The 19768-nt window shown below is 36.4% G+C and overlaps 1 protein-coding gene across 3 annotated transcripts in view; it reads left to right on the forward strand.

The window, feature by feature from the left end:
- Positions 1-19768, forward strand: part of AHCYL2 (adenosylhomocysteinase like 2) — a 160661-nt gene that overhangs the window by 41458 nt on the left and 99435 nt on the right. The gene's annotated exons all lie outside the window — the stretch shown is intronic.

Consider the following 19768-nt stretch of genomic DNA (forward strand, 5'->3'; position numbering starts at 1 on the left):
TGATGATTGTTTACCGCTAAGTTTGGGGGTAGTATTTTATTTAGTAATAGATGACTGGAACATTATCAGATTGAATATAAAAGAATTCAGCTTTATGCAGTTTGTAAGAGGCATACCTAATAAAGCATAAAGAATCAGATTGAAAGTAAGATATGGAAAAACATATTCTAAAGAAAGCTGGTATAGGGGAAGAAAGGGATAAAGAAAGGGGGGGTAATCAGAAGGGGGAATGAAACATGAGAGACTATGGACTATGAGAAACAAACTGAGGACTTCAGAGGGGAGGGGGGTGGGGGAATGGAATAGGCTGGTGATGGGTAGTAAGGAGGGCACATATTGCATGGTGCACTGGGTGTTATACACAACTAATGAATCATCGAGCCTTACATCAGAAACCGGGGATGTACTGTATGGTGACTAACATAATATAATAAAAAATCATTTAAAAAAAAAAAAAAGAAAGCTGGTATAGGTGGGCATTAGGAGGCAAAATTAACTTGAAGGCAAAAATCATCATTAGAATTTTAATAATCAGTCACAAAAAATTATAAAAGGAATAATTAACCAAGAAGGTATAATAATTCCAAATCCTATGCATCCAATACGTGTCCTGAAAATATGTAGACAGAATACAGGAGGAAAGAATGCATATACAATTATAGGAAAATTGATAAATCTACAAAGCAGGACATTTTAACGCATTTTTCTCAGTGATTGCAGGTCAAACAGACAAAAAAATTGAGAAGGTTTGAACAAATGACCAACAAGCTTGATTTGATGGGCCTCTACAGAGTCCTGGACATAATAAATGAGAATATACTTTCTTTTTAAGGAGTTTTTAGAAAATTGTACAAATACTGAATTCATAAAACAAGTCTCAACAAAACCAATGAATGGGTATTTAAGCATGAGTATGTTCTCATAATTTAGTAAAGATTGAAATTTAAAAGATGATCAAAATAACTATATATTTGGAAATTTAGAGTTATGGCATACTTCTAAGTAACTCATAGATCAAAGAAGAAATAATAAAAATCAGAAATAATGCTAACTTAGTAAAACTGATTCAAGAAGAAGTAAAAACCTGAATAGGCCTATAATCATTACATATATTAATAAGTAAAAATGTGTTGAAGTTGTACAATTTAAAAAGTTTTGACATAGGTATACAACTGTGAAACTGTCGTCACAGTTAAGATAAAGAATGTATCTATCACCTAAAGTCTTCTGCCCCTTCCAACCTAACCTCATCCCTAGGCAATTACTGAACTGCTTTATGTTACAATAGATGAGTTGGCATTTTTAAAATACGTATGTATAAATGGAATCATGCAGTGCATAGTCTTTTGGGGGTGGGGGCTTATAGTTCTTTGACTCAGCATCATTATTTGGTAGTTTTTTATATAGTAATAGATGAGATTCATCCATTCATCTATGCTGTTGAGTGGTCAAAGTTTCATTTCTTTTACTTCTTAGTAGTATTACATCGTATGACTTGACCACACTTTGTTTTTTGACCTGCTGATGGGTATTAGGGTTATTTCCATTTTGGGCTCTTAGCCACTAAACATTTGTGTACAAGTGTTTGTAGACATATGCTTTCATTCCTTTGTTAAATATCTAGGAGTGTAATATTTAGATCATATAACTATGTTTAACTTCTGAGAAGCTGCCAATCTGTTTTCCAAAATGGTATTGCTGTTTTACATTTCCGCCAGAAGTATAGGAGATTTTGAGTTCCTCCACATCCTTGTTAACACCTGGTATGGGCAGTCTTTATTTTTAACCATTCTAATAAGTGTATAGTACTATATAGCATATAGTTGAGTTTTGCTTTACCAATGCAAATGACAATCTCTGTCTTTCAATGGACTATTTATATTTAAAGTGATTATTGATATGGTTAGGTTTAAATCTACTGTCTTGCTATTTGTTTTCTATTTATCCCATCTGTTCTAGTTTTATTTTTCCGTTCTGTCTTATTTTGGGTTAATTATTTATCATTCACTTATATTTCTTTGTTGGCATATTTGTTTTATTTTGTTTTAATGGTTGCTTTAGGATTTGTAGTACATATCTTCAGCTTATCATAGTTTGCCTTTAAATGATGTTGTACCACTTCACCTATAGTATAAAAAATTTATAATAAACTAAAAAAAAAAAAGAGTTTTCAATAGTTCTTGACAATAGAAGAAATATTCCCCTATCTTCCCTCTCAGATTTTGTGCTATTTTTGTCATACGTTTTCTCCTTTTATTATGAACCCCACACCATCTTGCTATTATTTTTATATCAACTGTTAACTATCTTAGAAAGAGATTTACATAATAAGAAAAAAATCTTATACAAATACCCATGTAGTTATTCATTCTGGTGCTCTTTATTCCTTTGTGTAGATTCAGATTTTCATCTCTCAAAGATTTATTTCAACATTTCTGCTAGTGCAAGCCTGCTGGTAATGAGTTCTTTCCCATATCTGAAAATGTCTTTATTTCACCTTTGTTTTTGAAACATACATTTTCCTGCGTGTAGAATTGTAGGTTGACCATTTTCGCTTTTTCATTCATTCCCTTAAAGCTGTTGCTTCACTGTTGACTTGCATTGTTTCTGATGAGAAATCTGCTGTCATTCTTATCTTTGTTCCTCTATATATAGAGTGTCTTTTTTTTCCAGCTGCTTTTAATATTGTCTTTTTATGAGTGGTTTGAACAATTTGATTATGTTGTTGATGTAGTTTTTCTTGTGTTCTTCTTGGGGGCTCATTGAACATCTTGAACCTATAGGTTTATTGGGTTTTTTTTCCAAATTCGAAAAAATTATTTTTGCCAATTGTTCTTTAAAATATTTTTCTGTCCCTATTCCTTCTCCTTTAAGAAACTCAAATTACAAATATATTAGGCAGCCTAAAGTGTTCCCACAACTCATGATGGTCTTTTTTTCCCCCCTTTTTTCCTCTGGTTCATTTTGGATAGTTTCTTTTGTTGTGTCTTCAAGTTCACTCATCTCTTACTGGTTTTGTCCAGTTTGCTGTTAATCCTGTGCAGTATATTTTTCATCTAAAACATTGTACATTTAATCTCTAGAAGTTTGATTTAGATCTTTTTTTATATCTCCCAGGTTTCCATTTATTATTTTGAAAATGAAATATAGGTATAATAACTGTTTTAATGCCCATGTCCACTAATTCTGACATCTGTGTCAGTTTTTTTAAGTTTCAGCTGATTCTTGTCTTTATGGGTCATATTTTCCTGTTTCTTTGCATGTCTGTTAGATTCGTTTGGATTCTAAGCATTGTGAATTTTACCTCGTGGGTACTGGATCTTTTTCTTTTTCTTTGTTCTCTATCACAGCTAAGTTATCATTACACTTTGACCCTTTTTGGTTTCCCATTTAGGATTTGTTAGGTTGGGCCAAAGCAGTTTTCCATCTAAGGTAATTATTTCCCACACCCTTCCGAATACTCTACCCAGTGCTCTGTAAATTGGGGGCTTTTCCATTCTGATTGGTATTCCTGAATGCCATTCAAGAATAGGCATTACTCCTGTTTTATTTGAGTGACAGTGTTCCCTCTAATCCTTTGAATGGTCCCTTACATGCAATCACTGATCAGTACTCTGCTGAATACTTGAGGGGCACCCCACCACGTATTTCCAGAATGCTGTCTGTGTAGCCTTCTCTTTTCCAGCATTCTGCCCTGCAAACTATCTACCTTGGTCTCTCCCCAACTCTCAGCTCCATCTCCTCAACTAAGGTAGTCTGCTGAGCTCTACCTGGGTTCCTTCTCCCTGAGGTGTGCCCTGGAAATGGTCTCAAAATAGTAAGCTGAGGCATTCATAGAACTCATTTCACTTGTTTCCTATCTCTCAAGGATCACTGTCCTTTCATTCACTGGCTGAGCGGTGTCTTCAAAACCATTGTTTTGTATGTTTTGTCTGTTTTTGTTTGTTTGATTCAGGCAGGTAGGTGAATATTGTACCTGTTACTCCGTATTGGCTGGAAATGGAAGTCCCCTGTTTTCTTTATTTTTTTATTTTTTATTTTAAACATTTTTAATTTAAATTCAGTTAATTAATATATAATGTGTTATTGGTTTCAGAGGTATAGGCCTGTGCTTCATCAGTCTTATATAATACCCAGTGTCATTACATTACATGCCCTTTTTAATGTCCATCACCCAGTTACCCCAACCCTCCACCCCTCTCCCCACCAGCAACTCACTGTTTGTTTTCTATGTTTGAGTCTCTTATGGTTTATCTCCCTCTCTGGTTTTGTCTTGTTTTATTTTTTCCTCTCTTCCTCTATGATCCTCTGTTTTGTTTCTTAAATTCCACATTTCAGTGAGATCATATGATAATTGTCTTTTTCTGATTGGGAAGGCCCCTATTTTCCATACCTTTTATGTACTTAAAATGTATTGTGATAAATACATAAATCAAACAAGTGTATTTGTCAAAGGTAAAGCAGTGATTAGAATTTTCCAGACTTAGTTAAACTTGACCTTTTTCTCTTCAAACATTTTGAGAGACTGAGGTTTTATATTTTAGGTATTTTTTTAGGTAGTTCCTTTTTCTTTTCTTTTTTTTTTCTTTTTTTCTTTTCTTTCTTTTTTTCTTTCTCTTTAGATTTTATTTATTTGAGAGAGTGAAAGAGAGAGAGCCCACAAGCAAACAACAGGAGAGGCAGAGGGAAAGGGAGAAGCAGGCTCCTCGCTGAGAAAGGAGCCCAAAGCTGGGCTCAATCCCAGGACCCTGAGATCAGAACCTGAGCTGAAGGCAACCGCTTAACTGACTGAGCCACCCAGGCATCCTGTTCCTTTTGCTTTGATTCCAGTAGAGTTCAGTGATTGTCTTTTTTTTAATTTATTTTTTATTTTTATTATTTTTTTGAGTTTATTTATTTTTTTTAGTAATCTCTACACCCAGCATGGGGCTTGAACTCATGACTGAGAGGTCAAGAGTTTCATGCTCTTCAGAATGAGCAAATGAGCCAGCCAGGCACCCCCAGTGATTATCTTTAAAACAAAGAGATTTATTATGTTCTATTATTATATGAATAGAGCAATACTTCTTGTACTACAGGCCCTGAGGCCTGAACTCAGTATCCGTATCTTGTTCCATATTAGCTTCCAAATAGCAGCAGGTGGTCATTTTTTGCTTTAAAACTAGTGTACTAATCTGGTCTGATTTGATCTTGTGACCTCAGGGAAGAACCCTCTCAGGAATAGAATAAAGAAACACAGTACGTCTGAGGCTTTAAAAAAACAAAATGAAGATCCAAGTATTAAAATCCTTTTAATATCTTTAAATCCTTCTACAATGGAGTCATTTAAAAAAGAAAAGGAAGCACTGTCCTCTAGCCTAGTTAATGAATTATTTAATTTGAATACTATTTTATTATAAATAATTGATTTCCAAGATTTCCTGAAGTAGAAAGACTGTTCTCGCTGAGTGTTTAAGGGAAGTGATAAGGATGTGAGTTCTGCTGCATGGAAGTAAGAAAGGAAAGAAAGATACAGGGTTGGGCTTGATTTTGAATAGAGAGTGATTCTGAAGTTAAGATGAGGGAGTTTGTCAGTCTTCTCAGAGAAGTAGGGTCATCTGATAAGAGTGAAGAATAGGAGGGACAGAAAAAGCTTGGAGTAGCTGTTTGGAGTCTGTGATTTTCACCTTTCTGGGGATGGAGATGAATTCTCTTGGAGGGTTCTAGCTTGTTACTTTCACTCTTGTTTTCTCTTTTCTGTGTTCAGTATGTAAGTGTTGATTAATTGAAAAGAAATGGGAATGAAATCTTTTTAGAAGAAATTTTTTTCAAAGCAGGAAAGTGTTCTCAAGAAATAAAAAAATCTTCAAATCATTAGTTTCTAGAGCTTTATTTTTGGCCAACTGGAATAGTACAGTTTTTATTGTATCAATTTATAGCTCTAGGAAGGTGGACAAATTTCAGATTTCTTCTACAATATTTTTATAAAAGTAAAATCTTGTTAAATTTGCTTTGGAGTATAAGACATTGTTTTGATTAGAAGACATGATACAGAAGGGTCCAGGGCTGCTCAGGAGTTCATTAGGATGGGATAGCCAACTCTAGGTGTTTACATGTGTATGTATGTTTGTAAGTATGTATTTGTAACTAGCATCAGCTGTTCAGAGCTACAGTCTTCTCTTTTTCTCCCATCTGTTGCCTCCCTGATGTGTGTATTATATGTATTTATTTACAGCTACATCCCCTGTGTTCTTTTCTTTTTCTCCTATATGTGGCCTTCATGAGTCATTCTTTCAAGAACACCCAAATTTGTTGAACTGACTTAAACTTCCAAGTTTTTGTTGGAGAATTGGGCAGAGATCAGTGCATAGAGATTCCTAATGGAGAATCCATAAGGTGAGGAAGTGATGAGCTCTGTGTGTTCTGAGATGACCAGCTTTCCTACCCTGACCAGGAAGGATTATTTTGCTGAAGTCTTCCCATGGTGTCAGGGAACAGGAATTGAGGACTCTAACTTCCAGCCTTGGCAAGTCTTAATGAAAAGGAAAAAAAGATCACACACAAAAAGAACTTAGGTCCTTAGACTTAGTGCCAACTTCCTTCAAAGAGAAATGTTCTTAACGTTGTAGAATCCATGTGATTAAAATTCTTCATCTCTTTCTACAATTGTGAGCAGTAATTTCTCTCTTTAAACCAGGACATCTGGGCTCCTGGGTGACTCAGTTGGTTAAGTGTCTGCCTTCGGCTCAGATCAAGTCCCAAGTCGGGCTCCCTGTTCAGCAGGGAGCCAGCTTTTCCCTCTACCCCTCCCCTTTACTCTTCCCCCCTGCTCGTGATCTCTCTCTTTCTCTGTCTCTTGAGCTCTGTCTTGCTCAGATAAATAAATAAATAAAATCTTAAAAAAAAAAAAGCAGGACATCCCCCCAATAAATGTAGGCATATCAAACCAACTAGTTTTAAAGATTTTTTTAAAAAAGATTTGTATTTATTTATTTGTCAGAAAGAGAGAACACAAGCAGGGGAATTGTCAGGCAGAGGGAGAAGCAGGCTCCCCGCTGAGCAAGGCAGCCACTTAGCTTAGCCGGCTGAGCCACCCAAGCGTCCCACAAACCCACTAGTTTTAGAGCAAGTACCCTTTGTAGGGTGAAAATGAAAGAATTGAGTATCCATAACATAAAACGCAGTAGTAATGTGAGGTGATGTAGTGACAGACATAATTAGATGGGGTTGTGTGTGTTCTAGAGCAGTAGTTCTTAAACTTTTTGGTCTCAGGACCCTTTACATTCTTAACAATTTGGAGATTCCCAAAGAGTTTTTGTGTATGTGGGTTATAGCTATCAATATTTACTGTATTAGGAATTACAGTGGAGAACTTAATTTATAATAACAATAAACACATTATATGTTACTATTTCTTTGAAAGTGAGAAATTTTAAAAATATTTATGTATTTTATTTGAAAATAATAAGCCCATTACATGTCAACATAAATAACCATATGAAAAATAACTATACTTTTTCAAAACAAAACATTTAGTGGGAAGAACGGCATTGTTTTGTATTTTTGCAAATCTCCCTGATACCTGGCTTTATTAAAAACAACTTGAGGGGCGCCTGGGTGGCACAGCGGTTAAGCGTCTGCCTTCGGCTCAGGGCGTGATCCTGGCGTTGTGGAATCGAGCCCCACATCAGGCTCCTCCACTATGAGCCTGCTTCTTCCTCTCCCACTCCCCCTGCTTGTGTTCCCTCTCTCTCTGGCTGTCTCTATCTCTGTCGAATAAATAAATAAATAAAATCTTTAAAAAAAAAAAATAAAAAATAAAAACAACTTGAATTTCCTATCTGCTTTTGCATTCAGTTTGGTGCATTGTCACACATCATGTATCCTGTGGAAAACTCTACTGTACACTTGTGAGATAATGAGAGTAAAAAGGCAGGTATCATCTTAGTATTATCATAAAAATACTTGTGATCTCAAACACCCCTTGAAAGTGTCTCATTATACTCAGGGGTTTTTGAAACACTGTTCCCAAGCTATTTATGTGTGGGGGGAAAAGAAATACAAGAGTTTTCTCTGTTGAGGGGCGCATGGGTGGCTCAGTCAGTTAAGCGTCTACCTTCGGCTCAGGTCATGATCTCAGGGTTCTGGGATTCCAGCCCTGCACCAGGCTCCTTGCTCAGCGGGGAGTCTGCTCCCCCCATCCCCCCAGCTCATGCTCTCTCTCTCTCCTCTCTCAAATAAATAAATATAATCCTTAAAAAAAAAGTTTTCTCCATTGGGCAAAACAAAATTTTTCATGTGTTTAATCAGTACTGACTGTTTAACCTATTAATTAAGCAGTATAACATTCAGACTCCAGAATTGAAGTGGGTGTTATAGTCAAAATCTCCAAGCACTGAACTGGGAGTCAATCCCAGTTCATGTGCTTTTTAAAAGTAGTTGTTTAGTGTTTTTGTAGGCTATTGTTAACCAGTGGGAGAAGAAAATTGAGCCAGATCCCTGGGGAAGACCTAAAGAATTTTAGAGATTAAAAATGACCTTTAAAGATAATCTAGTTATAAAATTTTAGACTTTCAGATTTGAAAAGCACCTGAGAGTTCATCTAATCCAATCCTTAAGCTTTTAAATAATTATAACTAGTACTTATGATGTACAGGCTAAGTACTTTATATACAGTCTCTCTATTTCTCATCATTTTGAACTTTACTGTTTCTTTTTAAAGTTTTTTTGTAATAGAAAATGTCAAACATATACCCCATTACCTACCTTCAACAATTGTTAATAATAGCCAAATGTTTCGTGTATACCTCTACCCACTCCACCCACTCCCCTGAATTATTGGATGCAAGTTCTAGACATTTTATAGTTTTACCTAAACACGTTTTTATTTATATCTCTTAAAGATAAGGGTTTTAAATAAATAGCAGTCCCATAATCACACTAAAAAATTAATAATTCTTTAGTAGCATCTAAACCCCATTCTGACTGTGTCATTCATACATATATATATATTTTTCAGTGTGTTTGGGATGCAAATAAATTTTGTTCAGTGCAGTTGGTTGATTTGTCACTTAAAACTCTTCTGTCTCTTTTTCTTTTCTCTTCTCTAATTTTTTGTAACAGAACTGGGTCATTTGTCAAGTTTCCTTCCTTCAATCTGATTTTTGCTGATTGTATCTCTATGATGTCTTTTAATGTGTTCCTTTGTCCTCTGCATTCCTGTAAATTGGCACTTAGTTTTAGAAGTTTCTCAGACTTCTTCAGAGTGGTGATACTTTCATCAGAAAGTGCATAATGTCTTTCTTTTTGCTATCAATCAGTAGCTATCAGTTGCTATCAATCAGTAGCTGTTGATGATTTTTACTTAGATCCATTAAATCATTAAGAGCTGCAAAATGATGATATTCCAACCTATCATTATTTATTTATTACATGTAATACTTCTATAAAAAGAAACTTCCCCTTATCTACTATTTGATTACCCTGTAGTTCATTTGGGAAAGTCAGGATGAGTGCTCGGTTTTTCCTTTTATTTATCGATTTTCAGAATAATAAATTGGTTCACTAGCATTATCCAATGGTGACTGATTGGGGTCTTTTTTATTTTGTTTTTGGTATCATTATTAAGTCCTGTATTTTAAATATAAATATATATATATATAGTATGTATATATATACTATATATAATATAATTATTGCATATATTATATATAATATATATTATATATATACACACACATGTATATTTTTTTAAGTAAACTGTATTCCACACATGGGGCTCGAATTCATGACCCCGAGATCAAGAGTCCACATGCTCTGCCAACTGAGCCAGCCAGGTACCCCTAATATTCTTTAATATATTTCAGTCCATTGCTGCTATCACACATTATTTCTCTTCTGATGATTTTACATATTTGTTTCTTCTAAAAGAGTAAGATTGAAGATGAGGATATGTCTTAGTCATCTTTGTGTCCCTGATGCCTAGTGCGTGGCTTTCAATAAATACTTGTCAAATGAATGAATGTTCTGAGCAGCATTTAAATATATGAGTTCATTTTAGCAGCATGACAGAGAAACAATGTTCGAGTATGACAACCCTGCTTGATCTGAAAAAAGGTGATATAACAGTGAAAAATATTTGGGGTGACTGTGAAAGAAAAAGGTGTTTTTAAAAGGTGAATGTTATTTAATTGCTACTTGTGAGCAGATATGGAGTGGTTTAATCTATTGTTTCCAGTGAATTTTTTCATTGTATTTTTGTTCAAAGGAACAAATAATCTTTGTTTTTACTTCCCCAGCTATAAGTAACAACCGACTGAGCCATCCAGGCGTCCTTTCTATAAGTAACATTTAAAAGCATCCTCTCTCCTTCATATTCTTTTTTCCTTAATATAAATGGCAAAGAGCATTCACATCATCAGAAACATGTTCCCCATGAGTTTATCCATTTGTTTTACATCCCCCCCAAATTACAAGAAAGTAAAGCAGAACTAACTTTACTCACAATATGCTATTTATATCATTTATTCTTACCACAACCTTATTATGTAGGTAAGATTATTATCATCCTCCCCATTTTATAGGTGAGTAATTGAGGCACAGACATTAAGTAAGTTGCCCAAGGTTATAGAACTAGTGAATGTTAGAGCCAGGATTCAAATTATGCATTCTTTCTCCAGAGCCTTTGCTGTTAAATTGCCTTTAGTGACTTTACCACAGACTTTTTTGCAGGATGGGATGGTGTTCATAAAAGGATTTTATGGTCATGTAATAAAATTACTCATTTAGTGTCACAAAATCTGTCATTTTATAACAATAAGTAATTACGGCTAAGCCTTTTTTCTTTTTTTTAGATGAAACTTTGTTCCCAGAAACATGAATTCTATTTTTTTTCCCTAGGTCATCATTTTGTAGGTTATATTAAGGCAAATAAATATGAACTGTTAAAGAATGAGTTCTTATTATCCTCTGTGAAAAAATCAGAATTCACAGAACTTGCAAATCTTAAACATTTTTAGGAACAGTGCTTGTAAAATAATTTGTTTGCCATCACTTTCCTTGTGATTAGGTGATTATAACTTGCTTTGTGTGGGTACTAAGCATTCATAGCATTCTCATACATGAGCCCTGAAGAGGCACTTGTTCCAGTTTCTTCACTCTCCTTGCTTCCTTCATTATCATGAATTTATGCATGATAAAGAGAAAATATCCCATAAGCACTATAATAATCTGTAATTGTCACAGCTGAGGCTGTAGCATATATAATAGAGTTTACTGGTTGTGCAAAATTTCCTGCTGACGGGTATATATCACTCTTTCTCTCCCACTCAATAAGATTGAATGTAATATGAGAATGAAAGCGACATTAGTAGGGAAAAGTTTGCATCTAATTTAGTTTCTTCATAAAAAAGTGCCTAAGTATTTTTAGAAATAAGTGTATTTAGGACACTGGTACAACTTGGCTTCTAGATTGAGAAACATTGCTCTTAAAGCATATTGTTTAGCCACTTTTCTTCAAATTGATGTAGCAAAGACATCTAGTAGCGTTCTTTTTTTTTTTTTTTTTTCTATTTTGAAACTTCAGTTTTGGGAAGTTCCGTTTTAATGGTTGAGGAAAAGGAATTTTTAAAAAAGGAAACCAAGAAATAACAATACTATATTTATTATAAGTAATATTCTGCTGATTTCCGAAGACCAAGAGATAAAAAATATTCTTACAACACATAAAAGTTATATGCAAGTATATGTATGTCCCTTCAATTAATATCACTATCTGGATATGGCTTTGAAAATGTTCTGATAGAAGCCATGGATTGATTATAACCACAGGATAAAACTTATTTGAGGGAATCTAACACACAAAAATTTTTTCAAACAGAAAAACAATAAATTAAATTCTTATAGGTGAGGGCTTAACGTGTTGAAGTCATTTAAATATTTATAGCAATTGTCCCTTAGCTATTGAAATGTAGTATAATCCCAGGAAAGAGGTGGCTTAGTATGATTTTATGTGTGGTATTGAGAATAAGGCTCAGATATGATTTTTCTTTTATTTTTTGCTCTTTTTATTTTTTGTTAAGTGGTCTCCATACCCAGTGGGCTCAAACTCACAACCCCGTGATCAAGAGTCATGCGCTCCACCGACTGAGCAAGCCCGGCGCCCCAGAAATGATTTGTTCTAAACTAAGAAATTCATTTTAGACACTGTAAATTCACTTTTAGGAACTTATTTCATAGTCAATGTGATTATTCATTTATTTGTTACGAAAAGTGCTTTATCCTATTTGGCTTATTTAGTAGTAGTAGAAAAGGATCGTTTAGATTAATCTTCGTATTATTTTTCTTTGTAGGGATCTAACCAATTCTGTAGGACAAGTAACATTAATTCAGCTCTTCTTTATTCTGACTGGTATATTCTAGCTGGCATTCCAATACATGTTTAGTTGATAGGATAATTAATTACTTCGTGTGCCCATGATAAATGTTATTTATTTGGATACATTTGCCTTTTCCTATTTTTTTCTTAATTGGTTTGACTGCATTTCTAAAATCTGCTCATTAGACTGACGGCCAAAAAAACCGCACATGTCTGAGGGAAGTGCCAGGAAAGTGTTAACACTCCAATTTCCCTAATCCTCATCCCTTGTTTTTTTTAGGAGTCACAGAAATCAGATGAGTTAGACTCTCAAAAGGCTGATAATCTGTTTAGGACTATTCTAGGGGAGCGAATTAACATGTGAGTATCTTTTATGTATCAGGTGCTTAACAATGTGTTAACTCATTTAATTCTTAGAATTCTGTGAGGTAGATGGTACACCAATTTTACAGGGAAAGATATTGAGACTAGTTATCAGTTTACCCTTAGTCCTGCACCTTAAGTAGAAAAACTGTCATTTGAGCCCATCTCAGTCTCCAAATATCTCTTTCTACTACACCATACAAACCTATGTCCACTACACCACTATAGCAGCTGAACATGCTGTCTTCTGTTAGTAAATATTTCGGTAAGTGGGGGCAGATAATGGAATTAGTAGACATACCAAGGAGATTACAAAGATATATAATGTGTAGGAAATCACAAGACTGTAAGATAACATAAATAGAGTTTTAGATATATCACCTAACATGTGCCTCTTGGGCAAATGATATATTGCCTTTCTTGCAGTTTCCCTGTGTGTAAAATAAGGATAATATCTGTTCTGCCTTCCCAATGAGGTGTTGAGAGAGTGGGAGGAAGAGGAATGTGTGTGTGTGTGTGTGTGTGTGTGTGTGTGTGAGAGAGAGAGAGAGAGAGAGAGCACTTCAAAAATCATGAAACTTGACAAATGTAAAGTATTCTGTATTATGGTTCTAGAGAGTCCTGTAGCTTGGTGGATTGGTATCATTCTTTCAACTAAGGAACAATTAGTTGATCTTGGCCATTGGAACTCAAAGAAATAGCATCTGTCAATCACAGTCATTTCTTGGAAGGAAGAATTGAAAAATGCACAGCAGTTATTCTCCTTGACCTCTTTCTCTGAAAGGGAATTTGATTAGGCAAGCTGGTTTCATAATAGAGTAGAGCTTCTCTCTTCTCTCCAGGGAATTGAAGCTGAGCAGCCAGACTTGTTCTGTGAAGCTAGAGCAATCCGGTTTTAAAGGATTTAACTAAATTTATTGTGATTAAGGTTTTATGAGGGATGTGTACATTGCAGAGCAGCAGCTTGAAAAATGTTACATATGAGTCAGTCTCTATCCCTAGGTTGAGAACAGAAAACTACAACTCGTTTAAGCTTGGGGAGTATTCCTCAGCAATTCTATAGCATCTTGAAGAGAAACTTTGATTGTGAAAGCAGAAAACGAGGTAGTATGGGACCAGCTGTATGGACTGTAGAATCCAGTCCTCTGCTAGGCATCATTTGGTATTTCTTCAGACCTTTCTTAGCAGACTTGTGGACTTTTTCCGTTATATAGAGAAAGAAAATTAAATACAACACTCAACACATAATGAACGCACAATCAATGTATGAATGTTTAATAGAAACAACTGTAGAATTATGCCGATTATGTCTTTAAACTGAAGGCAGTGAATGGCCAGAGAAATGTGTTTCTGTAACTACAGGCATCCCTGGAGGGTTACCACATGCCGTGGTAGAACTCAAATTGTCTCTAACTAGGAATACCTTGCTCTCTCATTTTTCCCAACAGTTGCTGGCCTTGCTGGGGGTTTGTATGTATATATGTAGAGTTAGAGCCACTGGTCGAAGTAATTAGGTCAAAGTCAGGACAAAAATAGATCAGTTTTTTCTAAAAAAGACTTTCTACATTCCTGCTGTTGCCTTTATTTGTTAAATTGATTTTGGACAAATATATAGCTGATTTAAGACCCTGGAATCTTAGTACCTCAAGCCAGTCTCTTGGTACTGCTGCTTCAGTCTTGCCTCTTCCAGTATGTTATTTACAGAATCTGATTGGAGACCTGGAAATGTGGTTACAAGAGTTTTGTTTTGGGGGTATTGTTTAGTATTACTCAACACAGATACTTGTTGAAAGTAGAAAGTCAAGGAAATAATAGGACGAGTAGAGGAGAGGCTACATATAGGGAGCCAATGAGGAAACATCAACTATACACTTCCTTTCCAATTAAGTACTTTCTCAAAAGATCAGAAACATCTAGGGAAGAAAGATAAAATTATTTTTGGTGCCATGTTGGCTTTCACTAGATTTAAATATTTTGGCTTTCTAGGGCGATATGCAGTTGATAGAGTAGATATCTGGGGTTTATTAAAATGTAAAGGTTGGGATGCTTATACCTACATTTTACATGAAATGAAAGGTAAAATAAAAATTTCAGGACCTTCTGGTACTAGGTGATTTAGAAGAATACTTAAAAGAAATGGTTTCTGAAAAAGCCTTGTAAAGACGAATGTGTGTTTTTATATTAAATTAAACTTGCTAAGTTAGAGTCTTTACTCTTGCCTGGTGAGTTAGAGTTTTTAGAGGCTTTAGTTTGTTTTTCTTTCTAAGATTTAGTGCAAGATATGTCAACCTTGCTGAAGTAGGTAGCCATCTTGTCAAACTATGTATTTGTTGTATGCCTAGCACAGTGTGTGACTGTAAATAAGGTGGTTGGGTACATGACAGGAAAGGATTGTAGAGAGGTGTCTGTTTCAAAGAGAGGGAGGGGTGCCTGGGTGGCTCAGTCATTAAGCATCTGCCTTCAGCTCAAGGCATGATGACCCTGTTCTGGGATCGAGCCCCACATCAGGCTCCTCCGCTGGGAGCCTGCTGCTTCCTCTCCCACTCCCCCTGCTTGTGTTCCCTCTCTCGCTGGCTGTCTCTATCTCTGTCAAATAAAATAAATAAATAAATAAATAAATAAATAAATAAATAAATAAATCTTTAAAAAAACAACAACAAAGAGAGGGAACTTCTAGAAGACGTCACTTTGTTTATTCCATCTAGAAATTCTTTGCACTGAATATATCCTCTGGGTAGTGATAGTGGCAGGAGTTGCCTGTGAGTCCTTTGCACTTAGTATGCTTTATTTTGGGGCACCTAAGTAGCTCAGTCAATTAAGTGTCCGACTCTTGGTTTTGGCTCAGGTTGTGATCTCAGGGTTATGGGATTAAGGCTCACATTGGTCTCTGAGCTCAGTGCAGAGTCTGCTTTAGATTCTTTCTCCCTCTCCCTCTGCCTCTCCCTGGTCACGCTCTCTCTCTAAAATGAATAAATAAAATCTTTTAAAAAAATAAGTTTCATCTTAAAACCTGGCAGAGTGGGGTATAGTACTGAAATTAGAGGTGCTGAAAAAGTGTAGGACAGAGCAGTCCCAAAGATAAACTCCTGTGGGGAGCTTTGGAAAGTTAGTGGGTGCTGGGCACTGAGTGCCTGGGTGGCCGGAAGTATCTGGAGTTGAGATAGAAAGTTTAGAATGCCTTTGCCTGAGGCCTAATAGAAATAGCCTTCTTTGTCTTGCATACTGCTAGAAATTGCCTTGTAGCTCTAGACTCGTGGCCCAGAAATTACAACCACCATTCTGTTTCTACAATTTGCAGTACATAAAAGAAACTTTTTTGGGGGGCGCCTGGGTGGCACAGCGGTTAAGCGTCTGCCTTCGGCTCAGGGCGTGATCCCGGCGTTCTGGGATCGAGCCCCACATCAGGCTCTTCCGCTATGAGCCTGCTTCTTCCTCTCCCACTCCCCCTGCTTGTGCTCCCTCTCTCGCTGGCTGTCTCTATCTCTGTCAAATAAATAAATAAAATCTTTACAAAAAAAAAAAAAAGAAACTTTTGGGGCACCTGGGTGGCTCAGTCAGTTAAGCGTCTGCCTTCGGCTTGGGTCGTGATCCCGGGGTCCTGGGATCTAGCCCTGCATTGGGCTCCCCACTTAGCAGAGAGTCTGCTTCTCCCTCTCCCAATGCCCCTCCCACTGCTCGTGCTTGTGCTCGCTCTCTCTCAAATAAATAAAATCTTTTAAAAATGCTTTTTTTTTTTTTTAAAGATTTTATTTATTTATTCGACAGAGATAGAGACAGCCAGCGAGAGAGGGAACACAAGCAGGGGGAGTGGGAGAGGAGGAAGCAGGCTCATAGCGGAGGAGCCTGATGTGGGGCTTGATCCCATAACGCCGGGATCACGCCCTGAGCTGAAGGCAGACGCTTAACCGCTGTGCCACCCAGGCGCCCCTAAAAATGCTTTTAAAAAGAAACTTTTTCTTGTTTATAAAATGAGAAAAATCTTTGAGAAGGATATTTTTTGTGAGTGAAGGTAAATAGTATTTGATAAGGTGGTTTGGAGCTGTCAGCAAAACTATTACCTGCTGAATAGTTACTCCCAGTTTTATAATCAAGTAGCTAGAAAATAGTAGAGAAGAAGGCTTGAGGTTTAATTTGAGAGGAAAGATGCTAACCTCATTGAGATTAAATGATCGGGAAATATTCCTCTTCTGTTGGCAAGAGAAGAGAAATCTTGATTTATTCTAGTCGATAAAGTAGGTTCCTGTTCTATAGGGAATGGAGTATCCAAGAACCAGCCTTTCTATTTTCTGATCCCTTAGTGAAACCTGATTTAGGAAATAGGAGATAGCTTGGTTATTACTGTTAAACTCAGGGGGAAAAAATCACTTTGTCCTATCTAAGTTAACTAAATATTTCAAGGTAAAGACACGGAGATAGTTTAAATTTCCATTGCAACTCAATCAAATTTTGCTACTCTAGTTTTGGTTAGAAACTGTCGCCACCTACTGGCCACAATTCACTTGACAGTTCATTTTTGTGACAGACACTTGATTTTTTTTTTTTTCCTGAAACATGGAAATCTGATAGCTATGGCAGGTACCTAGGTAGGGTTGCTGTGACTAAATGCTATACTTTTAGGTAGATTTTTCTAAAACTCCTAGATGAGTTTTGGAGAATTCTTACTAAAGGTTGCTTGGGGGATAATTGAAGAGAAGCAGGGTAAAGACTTAGAAGAAATGAATTAGATGAACTCTTGTAAGTGGCATATTTGCAGTAGTGTGTTTGATATCTGCCACTTTGCCAATTTAATTAAGACTAATCTACTTGTAAAAATGTTTAAGCTTTGTTAATTCTAATTTACTAAGATCATCATTTTCCAGGTTGCTGTTGGTTCAAATTCTCGTGCCCATTTGGAAATAATTATCAATGTCATCGCTGAATTACAAAATAAAATAACCTTTTTTTGGGTCAGGGGTCAGTGAACTTTTTTGGTAAAGTGTCAAAGAGTAAGTATTTAAGGCTCTGCAGGCCACACAGTCTTGTAACTACTTAGCTCTGCTGTTGTAGCAAAAAAAGTAGCCATAGACAATACATAAACAAATGAGTGTTTGGGTTTTTTGTTTGTTCCACTAATAAAACTTTATTTATGGAAACTGAAATTAGAATTTTATATAATTTCTATGTGCCATTATAACTATATATATATACATATATATAGATAGATAAATATAGTTATAGATATAGATATAGATATAGATATATTTTTTTCTAAGTAGGCTCCCCACCCAGCGTGGAGCCCAACATGGAGCTTGAACTCACAACCCTGAGCCGAATCAAGAGTCAGACACTTAACCGACTGAGCGACCCAGGTGTTCCCATGTGCCATGTATATTAAGTTTTTAAAAAAACTGTTGTTGTTGTTTTTTTAAGATTTTATTTATTTGTTTGACAGAGAGAGTGAGAGAGTACAAGCAGGGGGAGCGGCAGAGGGAGAGGGAGAAGCAGACTCCCTGCTGAGCACGGAACCTGATGCAGGGCTCGATCCTAGGACCCTAGGATCATGACTTGAGCCGAAGGCAGACACTTAACCAATTGAGCCACCCAGGTGGCCCTAAAAACCGCTTTATTTTTTTATAATAATTTTTTATTATATTATGTTAGTCACCATACAGTATATCCCTAGTTTTTGATGTAAAGTTCCATGATTCATTACTTGCGTATAACACCCAGTGCGCCATGCAATACGTGCCCTCCTTAATGCCCATCACCAGCCTATCCCATTCCCCCACCCCCCTCCCCCTGAAGCCCTCAGTTTGTTTCCCAGAGTCCATAGTCTCTCATGCTTCATTCCCCCTTCTGTTTACCCCCCCTTTCTTCTTCCCTTTCTTCTACCAATCTTCCTACTTCTTATGTTCCATAAATGAGTGAAACTATATGGTAATTGTCTTTCTTTGCTTGACTTATTTCACTTAGCATTATCTCCTCCAGTCCTGTCCATGTTGTAGCAAATGTTGAGAACTCGTTCTTTCTGATGGCTGAGTAATATTCCATTGTATATGTGGACCACATCTTCTTAATCCAGTCATCTGTTGAAGGGCATCTCGGCTCCTTCCACGATTTAGCTATTGTGGACAATGCTGCTATGAACATTGGGGTGCATATGGCCCTTCTCTTCACTATGTCTGTATCTTTGGGGTAAATACCCAGTAGTGCAATTGCTGGATCATAGGGTAGCTCAATTTTTAACTTTTTGAGGGACTTCCACACTGTTTTCCAAAGTGGCTGTACCAACTTGCATTTCCACCAACAATGTAAGAGGGATCCCCTTTCTCCACATCCTCTCCAACATTTGTTGTTTCCTGCCTTGTCTATTTTTGCCATTCTAACTGGCGTAAGGTGGTACCTCAGTGTGGTTTTGATTTGAATTTCCCTGATGGCTAATGACTTTGAACATTTTTTCATGTGTCTGTTAGCCATTTGTATGTCTTCATTGGAAAAATGTCTGTTCATATCTTCTGCCCATTTTTTGATTTGATTATTTGTTTCTCGTGTATTGAGTTTGAGAAGCTCTTTGTAGATCTTGGATACCAGTCTTTTACCTGTAGTGTCATCTGCAAATATCTTCTCCCATTCCGTGGGCTGCCTCTTAGTTTTTTTGACTGTTTCCTTGGCTGTGCAGAAGCTTTTTATCTTGATGAAGTCCCACAAGTTCATTTTTTCTTTTGTTTCTCTTGCCTTTGGAGATGTGTCATGAAAAAAGTTGCTGTGGCTGATGTCAAAGAGGTTGCTTCCTATGTTCTCCTCTAGGATTTTGATGGATTCCTGTCTCATATTGAGGTCTTTCATCCATTTGGAGTTTATCTTTGTGTATGGTGTGAGAGAGTGGTCAAGTAAAAACTGCTTTAAATATTTATTTATTTTAGAGAGAGAGGGAGCATGAGCAGGAGGGGCAGAGGGAGAGGGAGAGAGAATCTCAAGTAGACTCCACGCTGAGTGTGGAGCCAGTCCTGGGGCTCAGTCTCATGACCCTGAGATCACAACCTGAGCCAAAACCAAGAGTCATACACTCAA

Source organism: Ursus arctos, unplaced genomic scaffold (genome assembly GCF_023065955.2).
Source record: "Ursus arctos isolate Adak ecotype North America unplaced genomic scaffold, UrsArc2.0 scaffold_3, whole genome shotgun sequence".
Lineage (NCBI taxonomy): Eukaryota > Metazoa > Chordata > Mammalia > Carnivora > Ursidae > Ursus > Ursus arctos.